Here is a 25,385-nt window from a genome sequence, read left to right as displayed (position 1 = left end):
TGATTTTTTTTTTTTTTTAATTCTATGGCTTCCTATCTGGCAGCTTGATGGGTAATTTTTGAGGTATGTATTTAACAAAATAAATCAACACTGCCAAAAAGAAAGAAGAAAGTAAAGTGGAAAAAAAAATCAGGGCACCTTAAAATGATACAAGTCAAATTGCTCTTAAGACACAATGCACACTTAAAATGACTCGATATGTTCCGTTATTCAACTTGTCATTCCTGTAGTGAACAGATGCATTTCTGTGGAATTCCAAATGAATAAAACTGTAATTCAGTACAGAGAAAACTTGTCCTTTAAGTGCAGTCTTGATAAAATGACATTTTGACGTTGGACGTATGGAATTCATAGTATGAGCCACGTTTTATTGTGAAACTTGCTTACCTGTTCGTGGCTTCAAATCTTAAAATTAATAAGCCTGCTCATTTAAAAGTTGTTTGTTGTTGCTGTTTTCTCTTTTTTCTTTCTTTTTTTTTTTTAAATAGAAAATAGTTCAATGTAATGTTAAGTTAGAAAAGAAGTTGCTGCCCAGTTAAAGGGGTTCCCTCTCAAATAAATCTCCATCCTTCCGTCTCCCAAAAGATGTTTCTTATTTCTGTTTCACTTGGGGCTTCCTCTTCTCCGTACACATTCCATCCACCTAACCAAACGTTTGTGGTCCCTGCTCTCATGCCTCATCCCTTCCCTGGTGTGGCAGCCTGAACAAGAACCTGTTTTTGAATCGTTGTGCAGCTCCAGGCAATAGAGTAAGCGAAGCGATTTCAGTGGAATCACCTACTCATCATAAATGGAAACATCTTCGCAGTTACCTACATAGCAATTACCTTACGTAAAGCAGAACTAACGCCGACTGGCTGTTTAGTGGAATGAGCATTAAAGCTGCAATCTACTATAGCTCTCCAAACCTCCTGTAGCTTCCTCTCCGAAGCACCAGTAGCATTACTTCCCACTTCGACTTAGCGTAATTGCAAGAGGTGACCTCACCTTCAGGACCTAATCCATGCTTCAACGTGGCCATCAAACAGTCCCACACGGTTGGATTTTTTTGGAGTTGTGCTCTCATGCAACCTTGTCAAAGACCTCATGCAATATCACTTTGAAAGTTATTTTCTGTTTACTACACAAACATTGTAATATAACTGTTAATACTATTTATATATTTGAAAGGTATAAAAGGTAGGAGTTAAAAAAAAAACCTCTATGTGTAGATATTAACTCAGAACTTACAATATACAGGGAGAAGACATGTTGCAATACAAGCTAATTCTAGCTGCTCAGTAACCTCTGGAGTTTTTAAAGGGACATTTTCCTGTACTTTTTCAAATAATGATGTTGAAAAAATTCTCTTGATACGAGCGTCACATACCTTTGCAAAAGGATGGTGGTTTGCAGTTAAGCCCTGGGCCCCTCCTTCTGCTTCTGTAGTATGCTGCAGCTTTAATCCGAAAGTCCACGCTTGCTGCTTCCTGATCTCCGAGTTACTCTTTCCAAATTGTCTTCTTACACTGTTGCCGAAGGTCACTCTGTACATGTAATGGAAACTGATCTTGCCAAGCTCTTACAAGGTGGCTCATCTATCGATGGCATCCGCATTTGGTATCTTTTACACTTCAACCAAAAATTTATTAGGTATTTTTCAATGCTAAGTCTTGCCTTTTATTTTTTAATTTCACTGCTGAGTTTGCAGTGATTCTAAGTGAATCTGTGGGCATTTTAGCCTGTGGTCTTGCCAGATCTTTGCGAATTACAATGCATATATGTCTATTTATTCAATATCTGTCATATAATATCTATTTGGAAGAAGAAACTTTCTCTTGTAGTGCCTCTTGACAAAGCACAATTTCCCGCCTTTTTTTTTTTTTTTTTGTGAAATGAAAAAACAAATTGTGTTTTATTGCGGTATCAACAATGTGAATAAGGATTAACATATTGTAAATGTTCTTTTTTCCATGTAAATCAACTATCTTTGTTATCACTAAGTGATAATTAATTTTTAACTTATGTGCATTGTTAGGCTGTTAGAATTTTTTGGTTGTTAAAATAAAACGCATTCAATAAATATGACTTTGTTCGTCAAGTATTTTACTGGGCATTGCCTTCTTTGCCATTTAATTTTTCATGTGGAGTGAGACCTTGTGAGTGTCAGAAAAACCCACTCCCTTATTTTAGAAATAAGGGAGCAGCCCCCGCGATCACAGATGTTTGAGTCCTGTATGGAGTTAATTGTACACGGCAATGCGTGCACATCTCTGTGTGTTTAGAAATGCACGCATGCTCACATTCTGGAGCTGGCAACGGGGAAGGCCATTGCGCCAAACGTTTTTTCGTATACAAACAAAACTCAAATGTATAAAGATGTATTTATGGGCTTGCTTCTTTATTTTTCTAGTGAATATTTTCTGTTTATAATTAAAAACCCACAAATGACTGCGTGTCAGGAAACTTTTGGAGCACATATGTCCATGGTTAATGGACATAATAAAAGTCTTTTATATTTAGAGCTGGGGTACCATAATGTGTGCATAGAGGAATGCCGGAAGGATTGATGTATCTGAGAAATGTGTGAAAATGATTTTTTAGAAAGTGCTTACAATGGAAAAAATTGCTCAAAAGACTAAAATTAATAAGGAAGGAGCAAGTGCTTAGCTTCAGAACTGGCAAAGAGAAAGTCAATTAAAAAGTGATTTTATTTTCTTTTGATATTGTAAATTGTCTTAGAGAGAGAGAGAGTGTGTGTGTGTGTGTGTGTGTGTTTTGCATTTGGTTAACATACAGATGTGATTTTTCTTTCCTTTCTTCCTAGTTTCACTTGCATTTTTTTTTTTTTTTTTTAGTTAACAGCTCACAGACCCTGTAGATAGGTTTTAAGGACAGTTTGTGAATCCTGGATATTTGCAGAAAAGCAGACAGCCCCAAAGCACAGAGTTCTGAAGGTTTTTAAGGAAAAATTAGAGGCTCCATACAAAGCAAAACACATTATTTATGCAAATGTAAATGAATTTTGTGTTTGGGATAAAGACTTGAAAGGAAAGCATGTGTAAGATAACTGACTTTTAGCACAAGTAACTTCTACATGCATGAGGTTGTGTTTTTAGGGGTCTGACTTCATCATAGGTGACAAACTCAAGTGGGAGGCTCTGCCCACAGATGGATTGGCTTCTGCCAGAAGTCGGTCTCTGTGCTAGCAACTTCTATGTCCAAGAAACAGTAAGAGGTTTCCTGACTCTATACGTTAAGTCATATTATAGCACTTGAGAGCCATCACTCCATTGGTTGAGTTTTTGTCTCTTTAAAATTTTTCTTAGAGGAGATCTTTTCCTTTATACCGTTATTTCCCCTTCTATAAAGGTTTAAACAAAGATTTAAAAGTCGCTACGTTTTTCCTAAAGGCCCCGCATAGTGCAGTGAGACAGTAAACATTCATTAAACATGTACTCTATGTCAGATAATTTGCTAGGAACCGAGGTGACAAGGGAAAATATATGACTTGATGTTCTCCCCTCAAGGACCTTATAACTTGTTAGAAAGGTTTAATGTAAGTCCAGGAAAAGTGAAATAGTCATACAGTTGTCTGGTTGTCTCCAGACAGAGATTTATTTGTTTAGTGAGTGGTACAAACATGTGCTATGAATTTGGAGAAGGAAATGGTAATTATTGTGAGCTGGCATGGTCTTGAAAGGTGGATCACTTAGGACTGGCTGCATATAATAGGGGAAAAAAATAATTATGATGCAGACAAGGTAAAAATTCACCTGTTTCTTACAAGAAAGAAACTGCTGAGGTAAGCTGGCTTCATGAAGTTGTCAGGGACTCACATGCTTCCAGCTTCACTTTTCCTGGTGTTCCCATGTTCCTTTTTTCTCATGGTCCAAAAAGATTGCTAGATCTCTCACCATCACGCCCGCCTTCCAGACATCGAGATGGAAGGAGTAAATAAAGGCGTGCTCCTTTTCTTTTGAGGAGACTTCTTCAAGCCCTACACCTGAGTGCAAGGGAGACTAGTAAGTGTTTCTAGCTGTCCTATTAATTCCAGAGAAGAGGAGGGATGTGAATACTGGGCAGGCACCTAGCAGCCTCTGCCACAGAGGATATGGGGAAAGATGTTGAACATAACTGATAGGAAGAAGATAAGTGAAAAGCACATTTGCTCTGTTGTTACTCCCTGTACCCTGCACCCCCTCCTCCTCGCCACCCGGAGTTCCTTCCCTGGCCAGATGTAAGGATCAGCCCAAGCACCATTTCTTCCAGGAAGCCCTTCTTGGTCTGCTGTACCAGTGTGCTTACGAATCCTTCTGTGCTCACGTGGTGCCCAGGTGTCCCACCGTCACAGGACTGTCACAGGACTTGTGGCACATTGTGGTTGCTGTGGTTGCTCACTGCGAAGGTGTGGAGTCTTCCTTTGCATTCGTCCATGCAGAGGACAGGGGTAGGCAGGGGGAGGTGACACAGGTCCTGTGGAGAGAGGTGTGACAGTGTTTCTCGGGATGAGCATGCCCCCAGGACTGGCATGTTGAGTCAGAGACACATATGAAGACTGAAACGTGCAATGAGGGACAGGTGATTTCAAATGCTGCCGATCCGTTGTCGCCAGGACATAGTGGAGCAGGGTGGAAAGCCAGGTCTGCATACCTCCACAACTTGCGTTTTCACCCTGGTATCACACCACCTCTTTTTCTCTTGTCCTAGAATGTCCTAGAAAGGCTGTATGAACTGAACATCAATTTATTGGCCAGCATACTTTATATGAGATGACCTCTTGACTTCTCTTAACACACTTTTTCATAATCTTATCTGAGTGTGACATTTCTGATGGAATTTTGTTCTGAAAGCAAAGCCTATTTTTAAAAAAACACCATGCTCTGCTCGTAAAACTGTCCCAGAAGGATCTAGAAGTAGCTTCTTCAGTGACATTTTAAAAGGTTTAAAGTGTTACCTTCACATATGGAGAAATAATTACAAAAATATTCCATTAACACTGTAATAAATAGTGCAGAGCAATGATTAATTAAAGAGAGAACTATAATTTATTCACTATCCATTAATGGGCATAATCCCATTTTAACGTAAAACAGCAGAGACTAAAGGAATTCTGGGAGGCTCAGTGACAGCTTTGGACTGAGCATACCTAGGGACCCTCCCTCTGCTCAAGAAAGAGGTAAGGAGAAAAATTCTTTATAATTTCAGTCTGTCTCCAGTTGCTTGTGAAGAGGCAGTGAACTCTCCTAGTACCGTCTCTGAACACTTTTGCAGCTTAAGTTATTTTTCAGACCCACAGTTTTCTCTGTGGGAAATGAAAATAATAATTCATATATTTCAGAATTGTTATTATTAAACAGAATAATATTTAGGTAGAAGCATCTAGAACAACCTCTTCCTTGATTTCCTCTATCCTTCTAAGACAGAAAGAGTAGGATAAAATAAGATGTTATAAATGACTTAAAATAATTCAGGTGAGTTTTAAAGTAGGATCAAGTCTGATGTTTCAAAAGTCGGGTTACAGGATTTCAAGCTTTTGTGCCTAGAGATGCCTGAGTGGCTCAGTCCGTTAAGCCTCTCACTCTTGATTGGGCTCAGGTCATGATCTCAGGGTGGTGGGATCGAGCCCCCAGTGTGGCTCCCTGCTCAGTGCAGAGTCTGTTGGAGACTCCCTCTCCCTTGGTCCCATCCAGTCATGCGCGCTCGCTCACGCTCGCTCTCTCTCTAAAATAAATGAATAAATCTTAAAAAACAACAACAACAACAATAAAGCATATGTGCCTAAAGGGCTACTCTGCTCTAATCCCTGCTTTGTGCCTCCTCTCTCCCTCTCTTCTGTTCTCCCTTATTACATCTCTTCCCTTCCTGCTCTCCCTTCTTTGCTTCCCTTCTCCCTTTCAAGAGCTAGAATGTGGTTTTCTTTCTTAATGAGAAAGAAAATGAATGCAATGTTTTAGTAGTCTTCTGAAATCTTCAAAGTGAGTTGCTTAAACCGGATGGCACTGAGCTCTTGTTTTTCTCCTGCTTCATCCCTGCTTGTTTTGTTGGCTGATCCTTTCCTTTCTCTGCAGAGCCGCCATGGTGGGGGGCGGGGCTGCTCTACAGCGTTCCTTCTCCGCTCCTCCTCTTCCTGGATCTGCGCACGTTCCTCATTCACTGTCTTGATGCTTAGGGTGCCCGTATGCCCACAACACTCCAGTTTCTTCTCCAGATCTCTAGACGCTTCTGTTCCGCTGCCCGCTCGGCACGGGGCTTGGATGGCACACTTCACGCAGCTCAAAATGACCTCCTTGTCTTCTTCCCAAATGTGCCCCACCCAGCTGATGGCAACTCCAGCCTTCCAATTGCTCGGACTTAAAACTGCGGGTTTATTCTTTAGTCTGTTTCTTTTCTGTCAGCCAAGTTCTTTTGGGTCTGCCTTCCAAGTATATTCACAATCTGACAAACTCTCCCCTTCTTTCTGCTCCCAGCTTGGTTGGAGCCACGTCCTCTCACCGGATCTGAGCCTCCCTGACCTCCTTCCCTTTCACTCTCCCCCGGCTTCCTGGGCTCCCGCCACATCAGCCTCCTGGTTGCCCGAAATACACAGGCCCACTCTCGCCTTTGCTCTTCTTCTACCTCTTGGCTCGGCTAGGAGAGCTCCCCCTGCCCCCCACTCCGTAGGTCAGCTTCCGCCGCCCCCCCCCCCCCCCCAGCCAGGTCAGCTCCCTCCGCGCCCCCATAGCCAGGTCAGCTCTCCCCCGGCCCCCGTAGCCAGGTCACTCTCCTCCATCCCCTCCAGTCCACTCAGATGTCACCGCTTCAGTGAGGACTACTCCGACTAGCTTACTGGAAATTGCAAACCAACCCTACCCCTCCTCTTGGATCCCTTTTCTCTTATCCTACTTTAATTTTTTCCATAGCTTTTAACATAATCTATAATTTACTTATTTTTCATATTTTATTTGTCAGTCCCCTCACCATCCAATGAAAACACCAGGAGGGCGCAAAAGTTGTTTTGTTTTGTTTTTAACCAATAAATGTTTAAGTGGGGTACGTTTCATAGTTTTTATCTAGTTGGATTTTTCAATTTTCAGTTTCAGCCAGGATTAGGGATTTGAATTACTTTATAGAGATGAACTTCATCTGAATATTTCTTTAATGCGTAACCAAGGCACCGAACACCTCAGGAACCACTAAGACTGCCATTTGTAAGCCCACATCTGAGTCATTCATTTGGGTCTGTGATTCTCTGCTTTCTTTGAAGATATAATCACTGAACCACAGATTTTGTTGTCTAGCACATCCTCTTATTCAAACAGAAATCCCCTCTCAGGTTGGAAGCCTCCTTGGCTGGAGGCCATTCAGCCTTGTCCCTCCATGACTAGGAGCTTATGACTCTGGAAATCAGCCCGTTCCACCTTTGCTCAACCCTGCTGTCCCTGAGCAATCACCCTAGGCAGCGTTTGCTCTTCTAGTAACCACCTCACGTATCTGAGCTCACACTGGAGCAAAACCCCTTACGTTCTTAGGTTTCCTGTATGAATCATGTGATATAGGTACCTAGGAAGCTTATGTCATTTAAACTGTATGAATACAGCTTAGATCAAGGAAAGCGTTCATCCTACCCTCTTCAAACTAATCAGGACACCCTCATTACAGCATTCTTCTCAGTTTGGGATGACATGCTTTGGAAAAATATTGGTAAATTGATGTATATTCAGAAGACAGAAAGTAACTAGGATGGTGAGGAGCCTTGAAAGCTTATTTTCTATCAGTTTATTCTATTCAGTGATTTTCTTATCAACCAACAAAACAAACTTATGAAATATCTATTATATTGAAGTCACTGTGAGGGAAACAAAGTCAGGATCTGTAGTTGACAGCAACAGAACTAACTTGAGCCACATAAGCAAAAGAAAGAATTTGGTAGAAGACATTAGAGTGCTCGGAGAATTCCAGGGAGAGTTAGAAAATCAGAGTTAGACGTTAGAGTCAAGGTCCCAGACTACTCTGGTGGAGACCACACTGCTTCCCCCTTCCCCATGGGGCACAGACATCAGAACTTGGTTCTCTGATCTTGGGCACGGATACCACCTGCAGAACCTCTGCCTCTCGTGCCTCTGAAGTCTGGATGGCTCCACTATTGCTCCTAACAGAAAGGAACCCATGTGGCATACTTTCTGTTGTTCCATTCTCTTCCAAATCAAAGTGTCATGCAGGTGTGACTGACTGAAGTTGTGTAAGTCATGTGCAGGGAAGGTTGGGAATGTGAATTCCTATCTTCTGTCTTAGGGAAATATGGATTCATAGGTGGGAACTTCGCCAAATGTAGGAGACATAGTCAGAGGTACTCAAGGCTGAAAAGCATGCCGAATGGGGTTATTAGACTGTGAGCTCTTTGAGGAAAGATGCTGTGTCTTATTCAAACAACATGGTGTTTGGTTTGAAATCAGAAAGATCTGGTATGAATCTTGACTACCCCACTTCTTAGCTTTCTATGACTTTGGGCTATTATTTAACCTGGTTCTCAGTTTTCACATGGATAAAAAGATGAAAATAATACCTGGCTTGCAGTATTTTTGTGTATGACAATCATGGTTAAAGCATCTAAAGCATAGTGCTTGCCTGTAAATGATGGGTTTCTCTCAATATCTTTATATTCCTATGACCGAGGATGGTGCTTGGTGTAGTGTTGAATTTTTTAAAATATGGGAATGTTTATGGAAGTCATGGTATTTGCCTTCAAGAAAAATGTCAGTGGGCAGGTAACATGTAAACCTCAAAATACTAAAACCCAAAGTGGAACAACCTAGACCCACTGTGGGTGGGAATGTCAGTGTCCTCCAAGGTGCCGATGTTCGTTTTTATTAGTAGAAAGTAGGAGCAGCCTCAAGTTATACTTAGTCCTGATATTTTACTCAGAGTGACTGAGTGTGAACTTGGTCAAAGGCAAAATCACATCCATCAATTATTCTTCTTCATTTTTGTATTCAATCGGATATTACTAAATATTTACCAATCGCAGGCTAACTCATTAGATTATCTGGGAACACATTTTATAACGAATTCCAGGGTGGGCAAGCATCAGATTTGTTCGAGCACCCTTGAACATCAGAAGGACCATCAAAACATAAGAGAACTTTCTCTACCTCGTAGACAGCTCACAGATAACACTGTTTTGAAAGCCTCCAGACTCAAACTGGAGCAACGGGGTTTCAACCAATTATGGGTCAAAATACTTACACGTAATCAAAGTTTGTTCCTGCAGGTAGTCTTGAGGCCCAGTTCTAGTGGCAGTGAGGTGGCCTGTTGGGTTGGAAACAGCAGGAAGACTCTGCAGTCTTCAGCATCAGTATAGAACTGGAGTAATTATGCCAAGCCTTCATCAGCAAGTATGCCTCTCAACTATCTGCTACTTTTGAAAAGGCTATTTTGGGAAGATAGTCCATAGTGTCATTGCCAGACATTAGGATTCCACGGACCAGTAATATCCAACCCCACGAGACTTGGGGACCAACAGAGTTGTTGAGTTTTATACTGGTAAATAAAACATTCAACAAACAATATGAAATATAAAATGGCATCTGCTCCACCAGCATTACATTAGAGAACGGACTTTTAACACCTACCAGAGTTGGGAGGGCATACTCTTAGACTAAAGCATGAAGAAAGTTAACCAATCTGCAATGGAATGTATATGTCTTGGTCTTCTTTTTCTCCTTTGTCTGGGGAGCAGTGAAAACTCTATCACAGCCCAGAAGTTGACCGCAGATGACATTTGAGAACTGCTGGTTTGAGGAATACACTGGGTATTTACTTCCCTCTGTCTTTTGATTAAGTCAGGCACCAGAAGATCCACACTGAAACCGAAATGAGCTCAGCATACTAAGAATGGACTTAACTGTGTTTTGCCCGTATCAAGGTTTGTTCCAAGAAACTGCTGCCACGTGGACCTTACCATTGCTTTTGCTGTTTAGCTAATGATGCAGCTGTTGTCTCTAATGTCCGTCACTGGCTCCCAAGTCAAATTCCACTTGAGAAACTTCTTAGAGTTGGAAGTGAAAAAGATCATTGTCTCTCCAGTAGAACAGTTATGTTATTTTCTTTTGATGATAATGTGAACAGTTGAACTTTTTGAGTTGTCTTTTTTGCCCCAGCTACGAGGAAGCTCGGGGTCAACTCTAATGTTACTCATAGCTACTGAATTAACCCTGTACTTCTAAATAGGAAACAGGTGACACCTGAAATTACCCGGAAAACTGAGCTTAGAGAGTACAGAGATTTTAGTGGCAAGTTATTTAAAAATTAAACCTAATAAATCCATCCATCCGAAGAGACCAAAGAACTCCCCCCAAGTTCATGTTCGGGACTGACCTCATGTGATCGTGCAGGTTGTGCACAGCATAGGTGCGCTGCGTCCAGGGAAAGAGGTGGCGGTGGCTCAGCAAATCACGTGCTTTGGTGTGGGGTCTGCTTCTGTCCAGAGAAAGAGGCCCTTTTTTCTAATGAGCACCTAAGGTGCAGAATGGACCAGGAGCGCCCCCGCCCATGCACGCACAGATCCGTTCACTGTGCGCGTCCTCGTTCAGCACCCGCTCCTCTGCCATCAGAATCCCACACCTAAGGAGCTTCGGAGTTGCGAGCACAGGGAGCTCTCCTAGGCCGTCCTGGGCTTTGCCAGGGCTTGAGGCCACGCTGCCTCTCTGCCTCAATGGACTTTGGGCAACGACAGAGCTTTGCCTCAGCAGAATCTCCACCGTTCCTCCCGCCTCTGAGCTTTAGTCGGAAGGCCAAGACGAGAAACAAGAGAGCTACCAAAAGCAACACAAAATTGTTAGTCAGAACTTTTGACTGATTGGTGCCTCCAATTTCCCCCAACATGCCAGATGTACAGCTTTTTACTGTATGTAGTTACATATGTGTCCTTTGCATAAAGCCTCTCTGGCTAAACCTCAATCCCTAACTATTATATATTCTGAATAAAAGTGAAACATCTCAGCATTTGCAAAAATTCAAGATTTATCAACATATTGAGCTTTTACTAAGTCATGAATTCTTGATTTGTATTCACAGTGCTTTTACATATTCATAGCCCTCTTTAGCCAAAGATCTTCAATATTCATTTACTATGGAGTGGTAAGTATATATTATTCAACTCCATTTACCAATGGGTAAACTGATGCCCAACTGAAGGCCCGATCAGAGAAGCCGAATAAAGAGCAAGATGCTCTTAGCCCCTCAGAGAGAGCTTGCTCCAGCTGTCTCCCTCCAGAAATAAAGGCCCAAGGCCTGCTTGTGATTCTCACTTCTCAAGCATCAGGGGAATCAGAATTTTTCCTTCTGGATTTGTTGGAATGTCTTGGATAGAGTTTTCTCTTAAAGTGCATGGGACACAAGAATAGCCCAGGGGAGTGAAAAATAGCCTTCTTCTAAATTGCTTCAAATCCATGATGGCAAAGGTTAATTGAGCAGATTAGTTCCTCTTAAACTTGGGGGAGAACAGGTAAAGAGAATCATTCATTTGCTCCAATAACCAATTAATGGCATTGATTGGGTGAGAAGGATCCTGTCTCTCCCACTTTTATTAGAGAAACAGAGGTCAATTTTCTTAATACCTTCCTTTAATGCAACCTATTTCTTTAGTTTCTGAATAATTTATTGAGGATTCTAACAACATATTTATGAGGTGCTGATTGAAGGGGAATTTAAAACATAAGAAAAATATTTCTGGCCAGATTTAGAAAATTACAAGGGAAGAAACTGAAATGATCCCATAGAAGCAACCAGCCTCTAACACACCAAAAAGGACTGTTAAGACTTATGATTGTTTTTGAAACTATACAAATAATGTACTAAATACATTTCTGTACGGAGATAGTATTCTGCAATAAACATTTTTTTTTTTAAAGTATGCCTTGTGTGATATTGAAAGGAAGACTGTCTTAAAGGGTTAATCTGGGGGGAAAGTGGCTATCCTGCTCCCTAAAATGTTCACTTGAAAGCTGGTGGTCGACAGGCACAGTCTCTATTTCACTCCAAAACAAATAAAGTAAATGTAATTATTCAAGATTTCAACTACATGAATGTCTGTTTTTATCAAAATGTGTGGCTCTTCAGATGGCGAAATGATAATGCATAGCGTTATTGTTGATTTTTGTTAATAAGCACACAATGTAAACTGAGCTCGTAATTATCTAGAACAATAGTCCCCGTGATAGAAGTGTTCTACATCTGTGTTGTCTACTGTGGTAGCCCCTCACACATGTGTGGAGTTGCCACATTTTGCAACAACAAAAGACAAGACGTAGTCCAATCTTAATTTCAGATAAACAACAAGTAATTTTTAGTATATGTATGCAATATTTGCGTACCATGTAATATTTGAGTCAATGAATGTTAGCTATTATTATTATTATTACTGAAAAGTAGTATTAATTCATTTTATTTGTGTTTGGGTAGAAAGGAGTCCATAGACTCGCAGTCCAAGAGACAGCAAAAGAAAGTTCTTTGAGGTGGTAATGGAAAACCAGGAAATCAAAAAGTCCTATAATGTGGAATACAATGAGTCCTGATTTCTTTTGGACTCTGTAGGCTTTCACCATTTCGTAGCCAAAAACTATGGCTGGAGACCAAGATGCATCTTTAAATGTTTTTTTCTTTAGCATTTAACTACAATCTGAATTTCCGACTTACCTCAATTTATGCAACAAGTGTGTCTCCTGAAAAGTTGCTTCAAGTCAGTTTTACCTGAATCAAATAACTCAGGATTTGTGCTCTGTTTAAAGGAATACTGAGACGGGAAAATATGTGTATCTACGTATACACACACACACACACACACACACACACATACACACATAAATGACAAGTTATCATATATAACAAATCATCAACCCCATCATTTAAAACATTTTTGATATGCATATCTAATTTCTTTGAAGGATGGTGTTTCCATGAATATCTGGGCAGGGAACAGATGGCACATGCAAAGTGTTTAACTAAAATGAGGTTAATGAAGGGCCTGTTTATAGAGGTGTGGTTAGTGTTAAAGGAACCAAGGAGGGATGCTGGGCAGCTCTTACCACGCGTAGGTATTAAGAGGGCCGGAGGTGGAGGGTTAAGAGGCGCTGTGTGGCTGGATCTTTGGCCTCAGACACTGAAGACCACAGCAAGGCAAGGGGGGGGGGTTGCATAAAACCTTCTTCCTCTTCTGTGTTTTGGTTCCTCCCATTGGCTCAAACCAACTTGAAGCCAGTGGCCAGAGGGGTCTGCACGATGGAAACAATAGAGGTCATGCTCCGGGCACAGAGCAGGGCAGCGGAGGGTGAAGGACAGATGGGAAGGGAAGAGAGAGAACGGCCAGCACAGAGAGTACCTATGCTTTATTTTTTTGAGACTCAAGACACATGTTTGTGAATATTATGGAAATAGACGAAGTCCCTATTCTTGTGTGTGAGTTTCCATCACTGAGTTAGTTTGGAAAATTTTATGCAAAATTAAGTCAGTCTTAGGATGTCTGGTCAGTTTTGTACAGATAAGGAGTGTTGCATGTTGGAGTCATATTATTTATGTGGAACACAGACAAGAATTTTGCCCTAAAGTTGTATTGTGTGTGATATGAGTGTCACCCACACCAAAAGCATTACGTTCACATGTTGCAGTATATCAAGATAACAGCAGTGCTCTGTCTTGTTCTCAGCTCACGTGCATACGGTCTATTCGGAAGAACCACATGGTTAAAATGAAGATGATTCTCACAGTAATTGGTGGTTTCTTGTAAGATTTTATTGGGGGGTAAAGGAATATATAATTTGTGTGTGGAAGTTTGTATTACTCGTGCTGCCATCTTTCTCATGTGCGGTAGGGGAGTATTTTTAAAAAATTAATAAAGACTCCTTCCCTGTGTGAGCAACTACTATAGAGAGTCGATTAAAAAATTTACCTTGAAAAAAGACGACATTTCTTTTGTGTGTCTGCTCCCAGAGACACACTTCTTGTTTTATCATGTTTTCCTTTAGAAGTCATACTCCAAATAGTCCTAAAAAGACCCTTCCATGATGGAAATGTTATGTGTTCTTATTTAGAGTGCCATCATTAAATGCAAAGAGGCCAGGGTGTGGGACCTTCAGCAATTTATTTAACCTCTCAGTGCATTCGTTTAGTGATCTTGGAAATGGTGGGTCATAGTATCAATCTCACTGAGTTCTAAGGATTTTATAAGTTAATATATTCCTGGCTCATAGTATATGCTCAATAAATGGTAGCTATTGTTTTGAATATTATTATACACTCATTTCATTTGCGTTTGGGTAGAAAGGAACTTGTTAAGTCTGAAGTCCAAAGGGCGACAGAGTAGCTTCTCCGAGGTGGTAATGGCAAACTCCGAGTTCCACAGCTTGAACAGATGTATTTTAAGAGATTACCTACTACAGCCACTAAAGCCAGAGAAGTTAAGCGGTTCACCTACCATCTCTTGGCTACCATCTAGGGCCCTGCTTGCTGCAGGGCTGGTTCCTCTCCTCCCCCACGCTGCCTTTCAAGAGCGCGCTGGAGCCTGCTCGAGCCGGCCGAGTGGCTGCTGCATTTTTGGGAATGTTGTGAGCTAATGGCTAAACATAGCCATTATTAAAAATTAGATTACATAAACTTACGATGAAATGAATTTTATTAAAACAAAGGGGATCCTCAAGACTTATCGCTACATACTTATTTTCCAGCATTACTTGGGCCCTTGAGTCGTTTCCATCTGCAGGTGGTAGAAATACTACGTAATGCTGTGTTGCTTGCTTCCCTTGGGTGGTGGCAGGATTTATACCATACAAACTGGTAAATGCTACAAGTCAGCACCCCCTTTTTTGGGAGGTGGGGCGAGAGTTGGTTTTTAAACATTTACCATGACGCCACTGGTTGGACCTTGCTGCTTTTTGTTAGTGCAAAAGGGGGATAGTAGGTATTACATTGAACCAAACTTATTAGAAAGCTATGCCGGACAGATGATTTCAGGGCAGTAAAAGGCACAGAATGGGAAATTGATTTTAGTCGTTAATGAATTCTAATGAACAGCGATGCTGGAATACTGATCTCCTGATGTAAATTGATCCCTCATAAAGGGCTGTTGAGATCAATGGGTGAGGTACTGATGAGAAATCAAGTGGTTTTTGCCAGAGCTCTCCCTAAAGAGAGCCTGTACCAGAGAGAGGTGACGAGGAGGATTCAGAGTGACCCCACCAGTCACTCCACCGTAGTTCCTGTGAAAGAACAATTCACAGAACGCATATGCTATCCACAAGGAGAGAAGCATGAAAACACCATTTTTGCTGAAGCCATTGGGTCTGTAGTTTCTCACCCTCACCGGGGTCCTCTTCCTGAACAAGAATGTCTTCCCTCTCACCGTGGAGAGGGGATCAGGCTTTAATTAGCCAGGAACATTGAGACCCTTAATTTAATGCCATGTCAAATTAATTACCTTGTTTGTCTTTATTCACTTTTTATTATTTCTGGTCCCAGGAAAGCTGTGACTGAACAATCTCTTTATATCTCTGGTCATCCCCCTTGGGTAGGACAGGATCTCTGAAAACCATTCACAGACTTTGTTACGTGAGTGTGTATGCTTCTTTTAATGTCCCTTTTTTTGTTAATTGACAGCTCATCTTTTAAATATCTTTTGTCAAATTCTCTGTCTGGAACTTGAGTGAGGTCAGATTGGGAATCCTGAAACATTAATCTGGGGCGTGAGACAAATCAGGGGACAGGTGCGCCTGGTGGGTAGATCTAGAAAGGCTCCAGAACCGTCCACCGAGGAACTGCACAGGATCAGGGAGATCTAGCTGCAATGGCACGACTTCGGCCATGAGATGGATGCAGAGACAGGGGTCCAGTCCCGGGGATAACCGGTCAGGAGAAAGTGCGTTCTGGTGAAGGTGTGGCTGGATTCGAGGGATCCATTATGGGTCTGTGTCCTGGTGCCTGACTTTTCAGGTTAGAATCCTTGAGTAGGTATAAAAGCTCTCTATACCTCAGTTTCCACAGGTATAAAATGGGAATAATAATTCTGCCTATATTACAGGGTTGTGAGAATTAATTGACTTAATACATGTGAAGTGATTGGCTACTATTGTAATTATTATTTGCTATTTCATGGGCATCATGTTAGGCCTTTCATACACATTATAACATCAGATTTCTCAACAGTTTTTTTTTTTTTTTTAAGATTTTATTTATTTGCGAGAGAAAGAGAGCATGAGTGCGATTGTGCACTCACAAGCAGGGGAAGGGGCAGAGGGAGAGGGAGAAGCAGACTCTTGCTGAGCAGGGAGCGGGAGGCAGGGCTCAATCCCGGGACCTGGAGATCATGATCTGAGCTGGAGGCAGATGCTTGGCTGGCTGAGCCACCCAGGTGCTCCCTCAGTTTTCTTAAGTCTTATGAATTAAGAAATGTGTTTGACTCCAATATGTAAAGAATTTAGAGTCATCACAATAAGAAAAATGCTGAACAAACTAAAAACCAATGACTTTTATTAGATTCCTCAGAGAATTGAGGTCACAGGGCACACTGCCACCCCAAAAAGCTAGATAGAGAGGAGAATGCAGAAAATCACAGCTCAGTTGAGTTACTGGGAGCAGAAGCAACTGCAGCCAGTAACTGACAGGAACACGAAAATGGCAATCAACAAATTGCTGGAGACTGAATGTGGATGGAGATTTCAAACCCCTGGAGGCCCAGACTTAGGGGAGAGAGGATATGTTTTTGTGGGTTTTACATCCAAAAACCGCCAGGTTTTCAAGGTGAAGACAGCAGAAAAATTCCCTCATGCTTCCAGCAGAGGGAGGGGAAAATAACCCTTTTGAAATCTGCCCAGAGCATGTAACAAAGGCCTGCCCCTTAAGGGAAACTACTTTTCTGGACCCTTATCTGACCTTATCTGATCAGGGGAAGAACAATTAAACAACTCCAGCCGCCTATAGCTTTCCTGCTTTACATCATGGAAGAAAAAAAATAAGGCTAAGAAATTGTCCTGAATGTCGCAGCTCAGGGACTCAGGCCCTCTAAGAAACTTGAGATTTAATCATAGAATAGGATACTTCCCCTCTCTGACATCTTATCACTAGATCCACAGGCTGTGGTATCATAACAGTGGCTCCAACTAAGAGAGTTGCAAGACACATACTCTATTTAAGAAAGAGTTTCTTAGGGAAACCCAAAGGAACCCAGAGGAGAGGGAGACGATAAGAGGCCAAAGGAAACTGAAGTGTCTGTCACCTACCGCCACAGCAAATGTTAGTAGCCAGCCACTAGCCCGATGAACGTAAAACCCTACCCTGAAAGCCTGATTACCTCAGTTCTTATTTCCAGATGCATTATGTCCTGCTTTCAACACAAAATTACAAGGTATGCCAAAGGAAAGGAAAAGAAAAAAACACAGTCTGAAAAATGAGAACATCCATCAAAACCAGACTTTGATATAACACAGGTTTTGGAATTATCAGATAGGCAATTTAAAATACCCATGATTAGTATGTTAGTGTTCTAATGGAAAAAGTAGCCAGCATTCAAAAGCAGGTAGGTAATGTAAACAGAGACATGGAAACTCTAAGAGAGAACCAAAAGAAATGCTGGAAATCAAAAAACTGTAACAGAAATGAGGAATGCCTTTGATGGGTTCTACAGTAGACAAATCGGGCCCTGAGGTGGGGGAAAAATCAGTGAGCTTGAAGATAGGTCAACAGACAAAATAAAATGCAAAGAGCAAAAAGAAAGAAAAGAATGGAAGAGAGTATCAAGAATTGTGAGACGATCACCAGGGGTGTAACACACTTATAATGGGAATACCAGAAAGAGAAGAGAGAAAGGTGGAGAAGAAATATTTGAAGACAGAATTTTCAAAAATTATTGAGAAACATGAAGCCACAGATCCAGGAAATCAAAGAACACCAAGCAAAGATAAATACCAAAATTTCTACATGTAAGCATTTCATATTCAAATTGCAAAACAACAAAGAGAAAATCTTGAAAGAAGGCAGACAATAAAAAAAAAAAACACAACCCACTTTATCTATAGAGGAATAGGGATTAGAATTATATCAGACTTGCCATGGAAGCAAAAAAAAGAGATGGAGAGAAATATTTAAAGTGTTGAAAGAAAAAAACCCCATCAAATCAGAATTCTGTATTTAATGAAATTATCCTTCAAAAGCGAAACAGATACCTATGAAACTAACATAATATTGTATGTCAATTATACTTCAGTAAAAGAAATAAAGAAGAAATAGAGATTTTCTGAGACAAACTGAAGAAATTTTGTCTCTAGTATGGCCACTTTGCAAAAAATGCTATAAGTTCTTCAAGGACATGGAAAATGGTATAGATCAGAAACTCAGATCTACAAAAAGAAAGGAAGACTATCAGAGAAGGAGTAAAGGTAAAATAAAATCCATTATTATTCTAAATTACTTGAATCGATGATGGTTTGTTCAAAATAAAAACAGCAGCAGTGTATTGGGTGATTACAGCTAATAAAGAAGGGAAATGAGTGGTAGCAATTTGAGCAGGGATGGGAGGGGAACTGGGAACACTCACTGCATAAGGTGCTTGTACTAACTGTTAAGCCAAGTGTTACTACAGTGTGGTTTTAGATTAGTTGTAAATGTGTACTGCAAATTCTAGGGTGGCCACTAACATTTTTTAAAGAAAAAAAAAATTGATATGCTAAGAGAGGGGAGAAAGGGAATCATATAAAATGTTCAAATAAAAACAGAGAAGACAGACAAAGAGGGAAAAATTAAAAAGAAACAAATAACAAGAAATGTAAAACAATTAGAAATGGAGTAGGTATTAATCCGAATATATCAGTAATCCCATTAAATGTGAATGGTCTAAATATAGGAATTAAAAGACAGACCATAGAAAAGATCAATGAAACTAAGAGCTGGTTTTTTGAAAAAAGTAAACAAAGTTGACAAATCTTTAGACTCACCAAGTAAAAAGAGAGAGGACTCAAATAAAAAAAAAAATCAGAAATGAAAGAGGAGACATTGTAACTAAAACCACAGAAATACAAAGGATCATAGGAGACTATGAACAATTAAACGACAGCAAATTTGACAGGTTAGAAGTGGACAAATTCCTAGAAACATGCTATTTACCATGAGTGAATTATGAAGAAATAGAAAATCTGAACAGACCAATTACTAGTAAGGATTTGAATCAGTAATCAAAAACTACCAACAGCCCAAAGTTTAGGACCAGATGACTTCACTGGTGAATTCTACCAAACATTTAAAAAGAGTTAATACCATTTTTTTTTTCTTAAACTCTTTCAAACAGTAGAGAAGGAGGGAACACTTTCCCTCATTTTCCAAGGCCAGCATTACTCAGATAGCAAAACCAGACAAGGACACCACAAAAAAAGAATATCATAGGCTGATATTTCTTATGAACATGGAAACAAGTCCTTAATTATAACAAATGTACCATGCTAAAGCAAGATGTTAATAATAAGCGAGTGTGTGTATGGGGGAGGGGTATACAGCAACACTGTACTATGTGTTCAATTTTTCTGTAAATCTAAAACTGCTCTAAAAATCAGTCTATCAAGGTTTTTTTGTTTGTTTTTGTTTGAAGAAATGCATCCATTTCATTGATGAGAACTCTGAGGCTCAGGGCTCAGAGAAGTTAAGGTGCTTAATGAAAGCCGCTCACGGAGCAGTGGCTGTGACAGTAGATCATCCCGGTGGGAACTCAGGAGCCAAGGCACAGAATAGGAACCCGTTTCCTAATCTGGGCTTAGTTAAACAGGTGGATTCTGTTGTGGTGTGAATGTGGGGTCCCAGAAACTGTAGTTTAATAAGCCTTCCAGGTGATTCTGATGTGTACTAATGCTTGGGGAGTCAGGAATAGAGCTGGGGCTGGGCTTAGTTTGAGAGCGAGGGGGAGCGAGGTGGGGGTCTGTATGGAAGCCTGTCTGCTCCAAGAGACCACTCCTGGGTGTGACGTGGGACTGGTTGAGATTGCCCCAGCCAGAATGTATACAGAAAATAGAATATCCATTCCATCTGCAAAAACTTGTCCATGGAATTTAGGAGAAAAACACTTACTTTAATCCCATTTCTTTGCAGTGAGAGTAAGAAGGAAATACATATACTTTCTTCATCATCATGATTTGGTATTCACAGTAGAAACACTTCATTTAACTGACACATACTTATTGAGTGTCTACTGCGTGCAGGCATTATCTGAGTCACTCAGACTTGAACGGACCATCCTGGTCTGTTGCAGCCTTCATTCTCAAGGGGACAAATAACAAACCGAATTTTTAAAAAACTAAGGTAATGATAGGTTCTTTACCTCAATATAGCTTGTATTTTTGCCTCTCTCCTCAAATATGTGATGTGAGGAGCCTCATAGGAGACTTCCTGCCTGAGTCGCTTCATGTACCCCATTGATTTATAGATCTGGGGTGAGCAGATGTCCAGCATCTCCTTCCATGCAGAGAAGAATTATGTGCTTGAGTTGCTGCTGAATTCATTCTCCATGTGAAGAAGAATGTACATGTTATGTTGTTTTGAATATTGCACGACCAAAAGAAAAAGAAAATAAACCATACAAAAATAACTGCATGACACATTTAAATTTACCAAAACAAGGAAATTCCAAATTAAGGCCAAATATTCAGGACCACACTGCCTTTTGAGCCGCATCGATGTGAGTGTTACCAACCAGGATTCTTTCTTCACCTGGTGTTTGCTTGGCTTGTCATTTTGACACTCAGCAACTTAGTCACTACTCAGGGAGAAATGATCCCCATTCCCTCAGGTTGTCCTCTCTGTTTTCTTTGCTGGGATTGGTATTTAGAAGAATTTTTATTAAGCAACTTCAAACAGGAGGGTTTGTTTATTTCAACTTTGAAAGTTGATCTTCTTTATTAAAAGTGGTGGCACTGCAAAAGAAAGATCAGAATTGATTTCAATAATGTTTAAAATATATCTCCACCCTAAATAAAAATCAAAGAAAGCCAGGGAGTAAACTCCCAAAGCAAGGAGGCTATTAGGGAAATTGTAGAGGAAGTATAAACCTCTGACTTTGCAGGGCCATGTGCTGGAACAGAGTGAGAATTGCCGTTGCAAGTCTGTGCTCTCCCAAAGGGAAATCAAGAGATCTTCATCCCTCTTATTACTATAATTTTCTCCCCTGACTTGCTAAGTCTACTCAAACTAGCTTTTCCAAACTTTAGATCAGTAGCTTTCGAACTTGACTGCATTTAGAATCCCATGGGAAACTTTTAAAAATCCCAATGCCCAGGCCACACACCAGAACAGTTATGTCAGAATTTCTGAGGATGGGATCTGGACAACAGCATTTTTAAAGCTCCCCTAGTGATGCCATTGGGCATGCAAGTTTGAGAACCAGTGCTCTGAGCAACTAGTTCATAAGCCTCATACTCGGCAGTGATGGGCCAATACTAAAGCATTGTTCTTTGTCAGAAGAGGATGAATGAATGAATGTGATTGATCAAGTTTACTCACCTTTCCACAGAAAGGAGAAAGAAAAAGTTAGAGAAGGTTCTGGAGAGATTTGTTACTATCAATTAAAAACAAACACACTTTAATATATTTAATAAATGTTAAGCAGAAAGCGAGCTAATTGTTTTTTCTTCTTAGTAGGAATGGATGTCAGTCATACTAAATGGAAGAAATTAACAGGTAATAGAGACGAGGAATTAAGATTTAACCCTGTAGCAGTATTTAGCAAGCCAAGAAGGATAGGGTTCAAGACATCGTGGAGGTGTGTTTTATTACCAGGAAGACAGGGCCGAGTGGGGAATAGGGAAGGTACCTTGCTGATGGAAGACTGACTCTGTGCTGACTGCTAACAAGTTCAAGGTGAAGGTCCAGGAAAAAAAAAATGCTGAGTTTTTCTAATGGAGGTGTGACTGAAAATAAATGAGAGAGTATCTGAATAACACTTTCCTAGTGTTTAGCCGTGGACTACAGGGGGTATGTTATGAATAATAAAAGGAAAAGGAAGCAGTAGTAGGATTAGCACCTCAAATTTGGACAGTCGTTGATATTAGCCCTTGAAAGCACTTCTGTCTGTCACACCTGGTACCCTGACAGGCAGGTGTTGTTTTTACCATATCCCCAGTTGGTAAAGTGGGCACAATTAGGGCCTTCTCCGGGGGGACAGGGCCAGTGGCAGGTGACTGAGTCTGACGCGCAGTTCGGCGGCATCCACGAAGTACCGGGAGCACTTACGTGATGACAGCCCCGAGGATCACTTCGGAGTAAGTGTGGTTTTGACTAATGAAACTATTACTTTTGACATCTCCATCTAAAAGTGTTCCCTGTCAATGCCCTCAAAGTGATATTCCTGTTTTGTGCTTGGAGAAGATGAATGAGGAGAACTGCATGATTTTTCTGGTCTTTTTGGATAATCTCAATTTAAAACTCACAGATTCTCCAGACACAGGATGATCGAATGAGAATTACAGGCATGATTGATGGTAACTCTTCTCTTCGTTGACAAAAACGTCTCCAGGTAGAAAAAGTGATTTCAATGGAGTTGGAGGCGGGACTCCAGACTCTGCCTAAGTGACCAGACTACCCTTTTATCTGTCCCCTGGGTCACCACCTGACAATGTGGCTAGAGAACCCAGGTGGTGAAGAGTTAGAAAGTCCTCTGCTGAGGAGGGAGGAGTTAAGATGGCGGAGGAGTAGGAGACACCGTTTTCAGCCGGTCCTCCGAGTCGAGCTGGATCGGTACCAGACCAGCCTAAACAACCACGGAACCAGCCTGAGACGCAGGAAGACGCATCTGGATCTCTACAAATGAACATCTCCAGCGCTGAGTATTGAGGTACGAAGCGGGGAGCCGTGAAACTGTGCACAGATATCGGAAGATAAACGGAAGGGGGAGGGAGTCGCCGCGTTCGGGCGCCGGGAAGCGGTAGCCACTTGCACGGGAGAGCGGGCGGGCTCGCGGACGGCACCCGCAAAACAGCAGACTGAGACCGTGAGTCGGGTGCGCGCGCACCACCAGGCATCTCGCGGAACCCCGGAATCCCGGTGCGCTCACTGGATCCAGACTGAGACCGGGAGCTTCCGGAGCGCGCGCGGGGCGGCTGGCGGCGTTAGAAACACAAAGGACAGAGACGCGCTGGCCCTGGAAGTGAGGGCTGGGACGCTGGGTGTGGGGCGCACATCCCGGACGCTGCAGGGTTGAGCAGCACCAACAGAAACAGAGTTAAAGTGGCCAGAACTTTAGTAGAGAACGGGCCGCAATCCCTCGGTTCTGTGACAGAGGCTGAAATTCGGCCGCTGCTGCTCTGACTCTCAGAAGAGGCACAGCAAACCGCCAGGGAAAGCCGCCAGAGAACAAAAGCCTGGAAAAACCGGCTCAGGGAGTGCCCATCCCCATCCCCCCTCGCAGGGGACGTGGAGACTCTACCCAAACAGGGCTGCCTGAGTATCGGCGCGGCAGGCCCCTCCCCCAGAAGGCAGGCTGAAAAATCAAGAAGCCCACAACCCGGGCGCCTGGGTGGCGCAGTCATTGAGCGCCTGTCTTCGGCTTAGGGCGTGATCCCAGCGTTCCGGAAAGGAGTCCCTCATCGGGCTCCTCCGCTGGGAGCCTGCTTCTTCCTCTCCCACTCCCCTGCTTCTGTTCCCTCTCTCGCTGGTTGGCTGCCACATAAATAAATAAATAAAATCTTTAAAGAAGAAGCCCACATCCCTAAGATCCCTATAAAACAAGGGGCACGGCCTGGGACCCAGTCAATAATTTGGGCTCTGGACAACTCCGCAACCTCTTCTCATCAGAATGACAAGAAGGAGAAGCCCCCCCCCCCCAGCAAAGAAAAGACAGTGAGTCTGTGGCCTCTGCCACAGAAATAATGGATATGGATGTAACCAAAGTATCAGAAATGGAATTCAGAGTAACGATGGTCAAAATGATGAGTAGAATTGAAAAAACTATTAACGAAAAGGTTACTGAGAATATAGAATCCCTAAGGACAGAAATGAGAACGAATCTGACAGAAATTAAAAATTCTATGAGCCAAATGCAGGCAAAACTAGAGGCTCTACGGCCAGGGTCACTGAAGCAGAGGAAAGGGTTAGTGAATTGGAGGATGGGTTAATAGAGGAAAAAATAAAAATAGAAGATGGTCTTAAAAAAATCCACGCCCACGAATGTTGGCTACGGGAGATTACTGACTCAACGAAACGATCCAATGTTAGAATCATCGGCATCCCCGAGGGGGTGGAGAAAAACAGAGGTCTAGAAGAGATATTTGAACAAATTGTAGCTGAAAACTTCCCTAATCTAGCGAGGGAAACAAACATTCGTGTCCAAGAGGCAGAGAGGACCCCTCCCAAGCTCAACCACGACAAACCTACGCCACGTCACGTCATAGTGCATTTCGCAAATATTAGATGCAAGGATACAGTATTGAAAGCGGCCAGGGCAAAGAAATTTCTCACGTACCAAGGCAAAGGCATCAGAATTACGTCAGACCTGTCTACACAGACCTGGAATGAGAGAAAGGGTTGGGGGAGCATATTTAAAGCTCTTTCAGAGAAAAACATGCAGCCAAGGATCCTTTATCCAGCAAGGCTGTCATTCAGAATTGATGGAGAAATAAAGACATTTCAGAATCGCCAGTCACTAACCAATTTTGTAACCACGAAACCAGCCCTACAGGAGATATTACGGGGGGTTCTATAAAAGTAAAAAGGCCCCAAGAGTGATACAGAACAGAAAGTCACAGCCAATACAAAGACTTTACTGGCAACATGGCAACATTAAAATCATATCTATCAGTAATCAGTCTTAATGTAAATGGTTTGAACCATCCCATAAAAGGCCACAGGGTTGCAGATTGGATAAAAAGAAATGACCCATCCATTTGCTGTCTACAAGAGACTCATTTCGAACCCAAAGATGCATTCAGACTGAGAGTAAGGGGATGGAGTACCATCTTTCACGCAAATGGACCTCAAAAGAAAGCTGGGGTAGCAATTCTCATATCAGATAAATTGGATTTTAAACTACAGACTATAGTTAGAGACACAGAAGGGCACTATATTATTCTTAAGGGAAGTATTCAACAAGTGGATATGACAATTATAAATATATATGCCCCCAACAGGGGAGCAGCAAGAAACAAAAGCCAACTCTTAACCAGAATAAAGACACATATAGATAAAAATACATTAATACTAGGGGACCTCAACACTCCACTATCAGAAATAGACAGAACACCCTGGCAAAGACTAAGCAAAGAATCAAAGGCTTTGAATGCCATACTCGACGAGTTGGACCTCATAGATATATATAGAACACTACACCCCAGAACCAAAGAATACTCATTCTATTCTAATGCCCATGGAACATTCTCAAGAATAGACCATGTTCTGGGACACAAAACAGG

At 41.6% G+C, this 25,385-nt stretch overlaps 1 protein-coding gene across 1 annotated transcript in view; it reads left to right on the top strand.

Moving 5' to 3' along the window:
* SATB2 (SATB homeobox 2) overlaps nucleotides 1-25,385 on the top strand; it is a 217,613-nt gene that overhangs the window by 182,156 nt on the left and 10,072 nt on the right. The gene's annotated exons all lie outside the window — the stretch shown is intronic.

This window comes from Ursus americanus, chromosome 1, assembly GCF_024610735.1.
Source record: "Ursus americanus isolate L20-20 chromosome 1, mUrsAme1.1.p, whole genome shotgun sequence".
NCBI classification, from domain to species: Eukaryota; Metazoa; Chordata; class Mammalia; order Carnivora; family Ursidae; genus Ursus; species Ursus americanus.
This window is presented reverse-complemented; position numbering and strand designations above follow the sequence as displayed.